General features: G+C 37.5%; 1 long non-coding RNA gene across 1 annotated transcript; it reads left to right on the top strand.

Moving 5' to 3' along the window:
• The first annotated feature begins 844 nt into the window (after nt 1-844).
• On the top strand, nt 845-3,845 carry LOC130459463 (uncharacterized). The gene is made up of 2 exons (XR_008918858.1): nt 845-2,342; nt 2,972-3,845. It is a non-coding gene; the product is annotated as an uncharacterized lncRNA (long non-coding RNA).
• The last annotated feature ends 6,684 nt before the right edge of the window (nt 3,846-10,529 follow it).

Raw genomic sequence — 10,529 nt, 5'->3', positions numbered from 1 at the left:
ATCTACATGAGAGATTTGATGTTGTTCACGAACCACGAACCAATATGATCTTCTTGAATAAGAGCCTCCAGACTTGATCTCGTTCAAGGGTGTTGATGTAGAATGGGACGACACGTCAATTTTGTATGCTTGTTGCTCTTCTTCTACGTCCAGGAACGTATTTGATCTTCTTGAATAAGGGCCTCCGGCCTTGATCTTTTCCAAGGTCGATCTTCTAGAATGGAACTGCACGCCATCTGGAACGTTTGTTGTTCTTCTTCTAGGGAGAGAATGTGACTTGAATGGCAGAGAGAGTATTTGAGAGTTTAGGTTTTGCCGTCTGTTTTCTCCCCTCCCTCTAAAATGGGGTAAGGTACTACATTTATAGAGTAAAGGGGATTTTAGGGTTTTGATGCACATTGGGCTTTTTTTAACTGGACTTGGTAGTCATGGTCCATTAAATACTCTTGATCCATTTTATTGGATTTTAACCGTAAATGAATTGGTTTAAAATAACCAAAATATGCAGAAATTAATTTGTATAACCAAATTAATAATTTCATTGACCGTCAAATAATTACCGAGTCAATATTTTGACTTTTGACCCGAATAACATCCAACGTGGCACATTAACAATTTTTCCGTGCCTACAAATTGCCCTCTCGAGACTGTATCACGTACACAATTTTGTGTGTTTGCTCGTGATTAAGTCTCGAACTTTTTCTACGCAGCTAAAGCTCATGCCAACTTTTAGCATACCAAAACGGGCTATTTCTGTAATAAGCCACATAAATAATACAGTGGGCTACTCCATACTTTGCAAGTTGGGCCTTATTTCCTCTTTTTTTTATTTGATCGGCAAGGATTGAATTTCACGAATATGTAGGTTGGATGGACTCTTTCTCTCTTTTTTTTTTTTATATTTTTTTTTTTTTGTTTTTTTTTAATATCCTTGCTGGAGATGAACTTAGCCACTTAGACTAAGAGTTTGTCAAACCCACCAAACTGATCTTATCTTGTATTGTGTTTTGTAAAGGAAAGATAAGAACTAAAACTCATATAGTCCATATCTTAATGGATATAGATATCACACATTCTTATTTACAAAGGGTGTACAATATTTATTGTACACCGTAATAAAAGTTAACCCAAAATGTTTAAAAGTTAAGCTTATATAGGTAAAAGTTATCTATTTTTTAGTGATAATTTTTTTCATTTTAGTAAAACTTATTTCTTCAAAATCAATAATAATGTATAAAATTAATCATTTTACCCTTTAAAATATTTATCTATCAACTTTTTTTACTAATATAAAAATTAATCAAAATTAGGTTAAAGTTATAAAAAAATGGGTAAAAGTTATGTTGGTGTACAATAAATTTATTGTACACCTTGTGCGCGCAAGACCTTTTGTATAAATATACACCCTTGCGATGTTATTTTCTTTCAAATTGACGAAGACGAAGACGAAGACGAAGCCAAAGAGTCTGATAGAATTCATCTACAACCCGGCCAAAACTCGACATCAACAATATGGTAGGAGCCATCTCGATTCTCGAAGACGCAACCTTCCATTCTCGATACCTTGGAGCTACTTAACTTTTGTGCTTGCCATCTTGACGTCGTGAAGGAGCCAAGGAGGTGAAGGAGCTGCAAAGCCACCTACGTTAACGCTACAGAGATGGAGATGATGAGTTTACGCCATGAAGGGAGGGGTCGGCGTTCTTGCTACCTTGGAGCCATGCGCGGTCTTTTCACTTCTAGACACCATCAAGGAGGAGATGTCATTCCCACCAATGCCATGAAGGAGGAGCCATGGAGGAGGTCTTGTTATTATTTTTTGTTTGTTTTTCTTGCAGGTTATGACCAATCTACGGAGATGAAGCTTCGTTCAACCACTATGTCGTCTTGGAAACCGACCGGAGAAGGATCCGACCTTGACGATGTTGTAGCCCATTGCAATCACTCTTACGGTTCCCATTGTCCTTGTTCGAACGTACAACAATTGAAGACCGGAGAAGACCGACAAGATCATAAGAACAAGCTCCGTCCTTGACTTGCTAATTATTTAATCACCAAAGATAGGAGTTGTCAGTTTGATCAAAGATTTTTCGAGCCACCGCTACAGTCCGTCGCCTGTCCTCGTTGTTCAACAGACCAAAATTGAGACCATAGAAGTACAAGAAGGAGAAGTTCTGTCATGTAACTTTTTTCCTTGAGAAGTACCGAGAAGGAGGAGCTCTGTCTGCTACTTAATACCGTGAAGCTATCGAGTAGAGCATCGCTACCTTGAAGAAGACGAGATGCAACTACCTTGAACAGTTTGCGCCCTTTGTCGAGGAGCTCACAGTCGTTTCATCCGGGTAAGTTTACTCGCCTCCTCTTTGCTTGAGAAACTGAGAGATTCTTGCTTCTGCTTTATTTTTATTCTAATTTTCTCTTTTATTTTTTTTATATAAAAAAAAACAATTTAATATGGCTGATGATAATGGCGGCCCTCCAATACTCTTTTGTTTTCTTCTCTTCCTAAATCACGTGCGTTTCTAGGTGTAATTCTTTTTTTCTCTTTTTTTTTTTTTTTTTTTTTTTTTGGCTTTTAAACAACAAACCAAGAATGCTCAAATGGTGGGCCCAAAGTTGAAACACACCCCCTTTATCTATTGGATTTTTTTTATAACTTTAACCCTTTTTTTTCCTTTTAAGCATGATACTGAGGAATACCTACTTGTATGCGATTAATCTCGCTTATAATTGATGCCATAATTTGGAATTTTGACGAACATGATCCGAAATTTCAATAAATTGACACTTCGTACAAATTTAGGCACCCCTGATAATCAAGGTCCGTTCACGCACCTCGTATTTCATGGACAAACTCAATGGATTTTATTCGATATGAAAGCATTCTTTATGCTATAGTACCAAATAAGATGCCCCCAGATTTTACGTTGTTCGGCATACACTAACTTGAAATATTTTCTTTATTTTGTAGGAATAAAATCACCAATGTTAATTTTAAGTATCACTATACTCCTGGAGGCATTGTCACTGATGGCAATGCGGTCGATGGAAGAAACTTTCGTTCACTTCCTCCTATGACTGGTCCTTTTACAAAAATCAATATTCGTACAGAGTTTTCGAGCCCGAAAAGCTAGTACAAGGAGTTAAATGATATCAATGTATTTGGCGGCAAAACACCTAAATCTGTCCTTCTCGCCCCACGTCACTGTCCCTGCGATGAGGATTGTTCCTTCCAGACGCGCTTCAAAGTTCATTGATGTGACATCCTCCTAGCCATGGTTGGTGCTAGATAACGATGATCGATTTGGTGCTTGAAAATCTTGATGTTTGAAATGTTAAGTTGATCCCGGTGTTGAAGAATTTTGGCTGAAGGTTGGTGCATATAGATTTCTCCAATCTTCACATTCAACATTTTGGCCGGCCTGCATGGTGCTTGGCGACTTTTGTCCGCTCTTTAAGAAAATTTGGAGAAGTTTTGGTAATTTTGTGATGGTGCTTGGCGGCTTTCTCCATCCTTCAATTATCTCTTTTGAACATTTCTAGTGCTTGGAAGCTTTCCCCAGATTTCCATGTAGTTTTCGCGAACCCCTGGTGCTTGAAAGCTTTCTCCAGATCTCTGGCCCGAGGTGTTTGGTGCTTTTGAGCTTTCTCCAAACTTTAAGTAAAGTCGGGTCATCATTTGACAAAATTAATTTTGGAAGACAAAGTAAAACAATTTATTTGTTGGTTACTCATGCCCCTGTTGTCGTACTTCATTTTAAAAACATTTTGTGTTTTTCAAAACATATGTACTCTTTTACTTTTTTTTTATTTTTTTATGGAATACAATTTCAAAATTTAAATTATACTCCAAATCATTTTTTTCTCTTTTGATGTGGCTGCCCTAGCTTGAACTTTTTCATTATCCAAGATGGCTACGTATCAAAATAAGTGATTTTTTTCACTTTTTTTTTTGTTAGACCAAGCCAAACGTAGTTCCAAACTTTTTTTTTGTTATGCAGTTTAGGCTCTTGCTTAGGAGTTTTGAGGACGATTTTTTTTTCACCTTTGCCCTCAGGATCATTGTTGAAACTTCTTGCAGACTTGTGGATCCAAATCGTCGAAGTCTCAACAAAAGGCCGACTAATTTGAATTTTCACCATGGTTGGCTATCGAGTTTTCCATTTCATGAGCTTGAGTTACCAAATCCTAAAAAATTTTAGGCTTGATTCCTTGCAAGATGTAGACCAAGTCCCAATGCATGCCTTGGATGCACATGTTGATTGCAGAAGTTTCGTGCAAATGATCCTTGCATTGAAGACTTAGTGTCCTCCAGCGATCGATGTATTCCACGATTGATTCATCCTCCAACTGGTTTGTTTGTGTAAACTCCATCATGCTGACAAGACAACAAGTGCTTATGAAGCGATTAAGGAACAATTCTTCCATCTGGTCCCAACTATCAATCGATCCAGCTTCTAATTCGTCGGCGTACCAATCAAAGGCAACATCTTTTAACGATCGAACAAACTGCTTCACGAGCAAGTCTCCTTCGGTGCCTGCGTTGTTACACGTTTCAATAAAATGCGCGACATGTTTCGGATTGCCTTTTCCACCAAACTGCAAGAATTTTGGAGGTTGATAAGCGTTAGGCATCTCCAAGTCATCAATCCTTTTTGTGTACGGCTTTATGTAACAGCCACTTTCGTTTGGATCTACGCCACATTGGTGTTTGATAGTCTTGGCTATCATATCTTGAATTTGACGGAAGCAGAACGAATCACCATGGCACGTTCTTCTCCTTCTTGTCTTGGACTTCGCAGTTGACTTAGATTCATCGCTTTTGCCTTCACTTTCGGTTTCAGCATTTTTGTATGATTCACCAATTGGACGTTTTTCAAGCTTCTTGGTCAAATTGGCAATTTTTTCTTCTTGCCGTTTGATTTGGGCTCCCTTTTCTTCGTTGTTCTTGACAAGTTTTTCAAGGAGTTTCTTCATGTTCGCCAATTCTTCCTCAATGGTGTTTGCTTCAATCGCCATGACATTTACAATGACGACGTCTATGCCTCCATTGCTTGGCTCTTGGAATGAACTTTGGCCCGCTCCATTTCTTGGCTCTTGTAACGAACCTTGGATTGATGTAGAAGAAAATGACTCGTTGCTTTTGTAGGCTCCTCTTAGATTGAAGATTTGATTAGCGAACATGGATTTCATCACTGCCGTTATGGTTGGATTAGCTTGCTTAATCATTCTTCGATTTGCACCTTGAAGTTTCTTCGGTATTTTGATTTGCGGAGAAAGAGATGAGAGGTAGAAATCGTCCCACCGAGCGTGCCAAATTTGTAAACACAAATTTCAGAGTCTGCAAAATAATAAACTCAAAATAATGTGAACAAAATAACTTTTATTGATTTTTGATGTATTTGGGTACAATCTCCAATGTTTGTTCCTCTAATTCGATCTCCACTTCAAATTTGACTTGACTCACGGACTTGTTTGATTTGGTTCACGGACTGGTTTTGATTTGTACTTGAATGAGGGCCTTCGGCTTGATCTCGTTCAAGGATGTTGATGTCGAATTGAACGACACGTCACTTTTGTATGCTTGTTGTTCTTCGATCTACATGAGAGATTTGATGTTGTTCACGAACCACGAACCAATATGATCTTCTTGAATAAGAGCCTCCAGACTTGAAGGGTGTTGATGTAGAATGGAACGACACGTCAATTTTGTATTCTTGTTGCTCTTCTTCTACGTCCAGGAACGTATTTGATCTTCTTGAATAAGGGCCTCCGGGCTTGATCTTTTCCAAGGTCGATCTTCTAGAATGGAACTACACGCCTTCTGGAACGTTTTTTGTTCTTCTTCTAGGGAGAGAATGTGACTTGAATGGCAGAGAGAGTATTTGAGAGTTTAGGTTTTGCCGTCTGTTTTCTCCCCTCCCTCTAAAATGAGGTAAGGTACTCTATTTATAGAGTAAAGGGGATTTTAGGGTTTTTATGCACACTAGGCTTTCTTTAACTGGACTTGGTAGTCATGGCCCATTAAATACTCTTGATCCATTTTATTGGATTTTAACCGTAAATGAATTGGTTTAAAATAACCAAAATATGCAGAAATTAATTTGTATAACCAAATTAATAATTTCATTGACCGTCAAATAATTACCGAGTCAATATTTTGACTTTTGACCCGAATAACATCCAACGTGGCACATTAACAATTTTTCCGTGCCTACAGTAACGTAACAAGATTTCACGGAATGAAAAATCCAAAACAAGTTACAGAACGACCATTACGTAACAAGTGGGTCTATGTAGCATATTCCACTGGCTGTGATGGTGGAACTACAAACAAGCGAGGATTTTATTGCATCTATCGGTATCCTTCTTCTGTTGTATTCATGTAATTATGACTTCAGTTGATCACTTGCTCTTATCTCAAGTAAGTCTGAGCTCTTATTCTATGAAAAGAAACTCTGGGACAATCAATGCATTTAGTGATTAAATAAACAACAAAACTTTCAAAGAAAATAAATTATTTAGTCTCTGATGGGATGGGGTATGGCTGTATGCGGAAAGCATCTTAAAAGTTTGCATATCATGTACTTAAGTCCTTTTCTTTGGTTCATCTTTCATTTAAGGGGATTGAAGAAGTAACTTTAGCTTTATCCCAAGTACTTGGACTTGATTTTTGGACATCTGAAAAATATACTGCACTGTTGGTACATAACAAGCCTTTAGTTTCTATTTCCATTTCTTTAAAGAATTGACAGCTTTCAGTGAACCTCCTTAAGTTGACTGGCTAACCATCATGTAATAAGGTTCAAGCTTATCTTGGGTTATTTACAACTTGACAATCAGCTTCCCTTGACAGAAATGCCTGTATTACTAGCACCTGATCATATGCTATCTGTTAAATTGTTGCACCTGATCATGTGCTATCTGTTTACAACTTGACAATCAGCTTCCCTTGACAGAAATGCATGTATTACTAGCACCGTATCATAAGCTATCTGTTAAATTGTTGCACTGTCGTCCTAGAGCTAATGTTGTATTTGGGGGGTTGTGTTACTTCAGGTCTGTAGAGGGAAATGATGATAACAAAGAAAACGAGGAAGATGACCAGGCAAAAGAAAATTTGAAGACGAGGACAAAACAAGATGAAGGTTTAGTCGGGTCTCAACCTGTGTCAGATGCGTAGTATAAGTGGATCTAATCATAATAGGACCCTCTTCTGCAATACAAACATTGCCCAACTAGGCAGTATCGAGAAAGTTAGTCTAACTAGAAACTGTGTTAGTACCTAACAGAGTCTGGCAGAAGTTCTGGCCATTTTGTGAAGCTGATTGTAATGGTATAATCTAATTTATATTTTGTTCTTTTGTCACCTTTCCACAAATGTTGTGGGAATGGAACCTTTTACTATGATAATCTATACATTTGTCTTTGAAACAATCAACTCTAGTTATTTTGGTGTTTTAAGGGATTTGGTTCGATATTGATTGTTGGAAGCGTTTCCGTTTGTTTTCATACATTTGATGACAACTAAGTTGGTAAAAAAAGACACCCTTTAATTTGTCCTTCATGCATTCACAACCAGGGTTGTAAATGGACTAGAAAATGTCCAAAGTTTAATTTAATCCAGTTAGATCACTTTAAAAAATGTTGGATTGGACTCGGATATCTCTAAGTGTATTTTATTTTTAGATTGGACGTGGACTCAATTGGTTGGAGTTCAAATATGCGATTAAATCCAAAGTTTTTAAAAAGTGAAATAGATTGAATCATGACCTTTAAAACAGTCACACCATGACAATCATGTTGAATTTCATATTAGAACTTATTTAAGTTATAAATTGTACTTGGATAACCTTTGTTTTTCTAAACTTATCCTTACTTATACTGAAATAAGTGGAATGAAGGTGAACATAATCTAACCTTAAATTGAATGAAGACCGATAAAACCACGAAATACGTTTTGTTCAGGGGTTGAAACGATGGTAGGAGCGTCCTTGATATCTTGAGTTTCGGTCACGTACGATGCCTGTAAGATGAACTCCGGGCCAAGGGGGGGTCCCCGAGCGGAGGCTCTAACACTCAAGTCAGTACAATTCATGTATAAAATGAGAGTGTTTTGGGAAGAGAGAGTGTACGGTGGCTTCTCTAGGGTTAGAGAATGACCTATTTTACCATGCCCTTTGAGGGGTATATATAGTGCCTTGTTGGGCCTTTAAGGCCTTGTAAGTGATCTTGGGCTTGAGTGAGTTTTATTGGCTTTTGGGTTAAAATGGTGAGCCCATTTTAACACCCCAAAAATGCCCCCCAGACCCAATTATATTTGAAAAATGGGTTCGGTTTTGATTTTGATCACCGAATTTTTACCTTCGGCTCGGTTTTTTACCTTCGGCCTGGTTTTTAACCTTTGGCTCAGGTTTTACCTTCGGCTCGGTTTTTAACCTCGTTCTTCAAATCCGGAGATCTGTTTAAGAACGTGCTTTTAATTTCGGCTCGGATTGTAACATCGGTTTGAATTGTAATCTCGGAGCGGTTTTTTAACCTCGGCTCGGATTGTAACATCGATTCGAGTTGTAATCTCGGCTCGATCTCTTCAAATCCGTGGATTTTCTATGCGGTTCTGTTACTTTGAGTTCTTCAAATCCTTGGATTTGCTAAGAGACTCGTCTTGTTTTTGAGTTCTTCAAATCCGTAGATTTGCTAAGAGACTCGTCTTGTCTTTGATTTTTACAAAGCAGTAGATTTGCTAAGAGACTCGTCTTGTCTTTGAGTTCTTCAAAGCAGTAGATTTTCTAAGAGACTCGTCTTGTCTTTGAGTTCTTCAAAGCAGTAGATTTGCTAAGAGACTCGTTTTGCTTTTGAGTTCTTCAAAGCAGTGGATTTGCTAAGAGACTCGTTTTGGTTTTGAGTTCTTCAAAGCAGTAGATTTTCTAAGAGACTCGTCTTGTTTCTGTTCTTCTGGTTTCTTGTGGTTCGGGAACCTGGGCAAGAAACCGCTAGTCTAACTCTTAGTTATAACCTCGGCGATCCGTGGATCTGAGCCGAACTCTTTATAACTTGATTCGAGTGACTTTTGTTGCGAACAGAATTTTCCAAGACTTGCTCCAAGTTATGGTGACCCGGAGATCGCTCCATAACTTGCTTGTTTATCCAAGGTCTTCAAATCCGAGGATCTGGGCAAGAGTTTGCTGAATATATCCGAGCGGATGAACCTTGGTTAGGTGAGATGCTCTATCACAAAAAGGGAATTTTGACATTAGTCTTTGTTCATTTTGTTGTTATGAAGTTGACTTGCAAATTCGATAGTGTGATACATCGAAAGATAAGTAATATGAGTATATGCATCTTGCATTGTTTGACATATGTTCATGGTTTAAACATGAAACTTGATTTCATATTGAAAAGAAATATTAATTTCTTACTCTCCAATACATATTCTCAGCATCCCCCTAACTCATGAGTTTAGTTTTGGTTGACTTATGAGTAGTATTGGATAAGGTAAGTATAATGTAGTTGTGCTAAGATGACCATTTGATGGAATATTATCTTAAAAGTGCACATAGTTTGTCATTGCTCGATTGTTTAACCAACTTTGAGCTTTATTCGTCTTGTTGGTAAATCAAGTGAATATTATAATGCATGTATGTTTGGCTACTATACTTTACCATTGTCAGATAAATGCACTAGTGGGAAAAGAATCATTTGCATCGCACATTTAAGTGCATTTGCGTCGCACATTGTGCATAGCAAAAGCTCTCGACGCAAATGACCCTCATTTGCGTCGCACATTAAGCAAATGTGCGACGCAAGTGACTTTTCAGGCACCATGTTGAAAAGTCATTTGCCTCGCACATTAGCTTAATGTGCGACGCAAATAACTATTTGAGCGCCAAAAAACTAAGTCATTTGCGTCGCAGATTAAGGTAATGTGCGAGGCAAATGACATTTTTGGCGCCAGAAAAATAAATCTTTTGCGTCGCACATTAAGATAACGTGCGACGCAAATCACTTATTTTTTGTTTTTTTTTAATTTTTTTTTTTTAATATTTTAGTTGGAAATTCCGACATGATCGTCTTTGAAATTAGACGCTTCCCAATACCGGGAATACATTTATAAATAATACCTGTCACAAAATTTTACAACGTAACGTTCCCAATAAAAGGCAATTAAATTCGTCATAGATCAACCAACATGTTACAATTACAAACATAAAATTATTACAACAAAGGTAGCTAGCTAGAGATCGAGTTCATAGTACAAATTAAGCTAAAATTCGACATTGTTCACAAAGTAATCTGCCCAAAAATCTTTCACCTCATTAATCTCCTCTGGTGAATAAGGCAATGTTCTTGAAAAATCCTAAAAAAGTGTAAATAATTCAATTTATCAACGACGATCAATATAATAGTTTTGTGTACTTCAATTTATTATATAAAGTACGTAGTTTATGCGAACAGACCGTAGTAAGATCTTGACTATTACCATGATTCATTATTATGTCGTACATAAAACGCATGACGTAGTAGCCACA

Source organism: Spinacia oleracea, chromosome 4 (genome assembly GCF_020520425.1).
Source record: "Spinacia oleracea cultivar Varoflay chromosome 4, BTI_SOV_V1, whole genome shotgun sequence".
NCBI lineage: Eukaryota > Viridiplantae > Streptophyta > Magnoliopsida > Caryophyllales > Amaranthaceae > Spinacia > Spinacia oleracea.
This window is presented reverse-complemented; position numbering and strand designations above follow the sequence as displayed.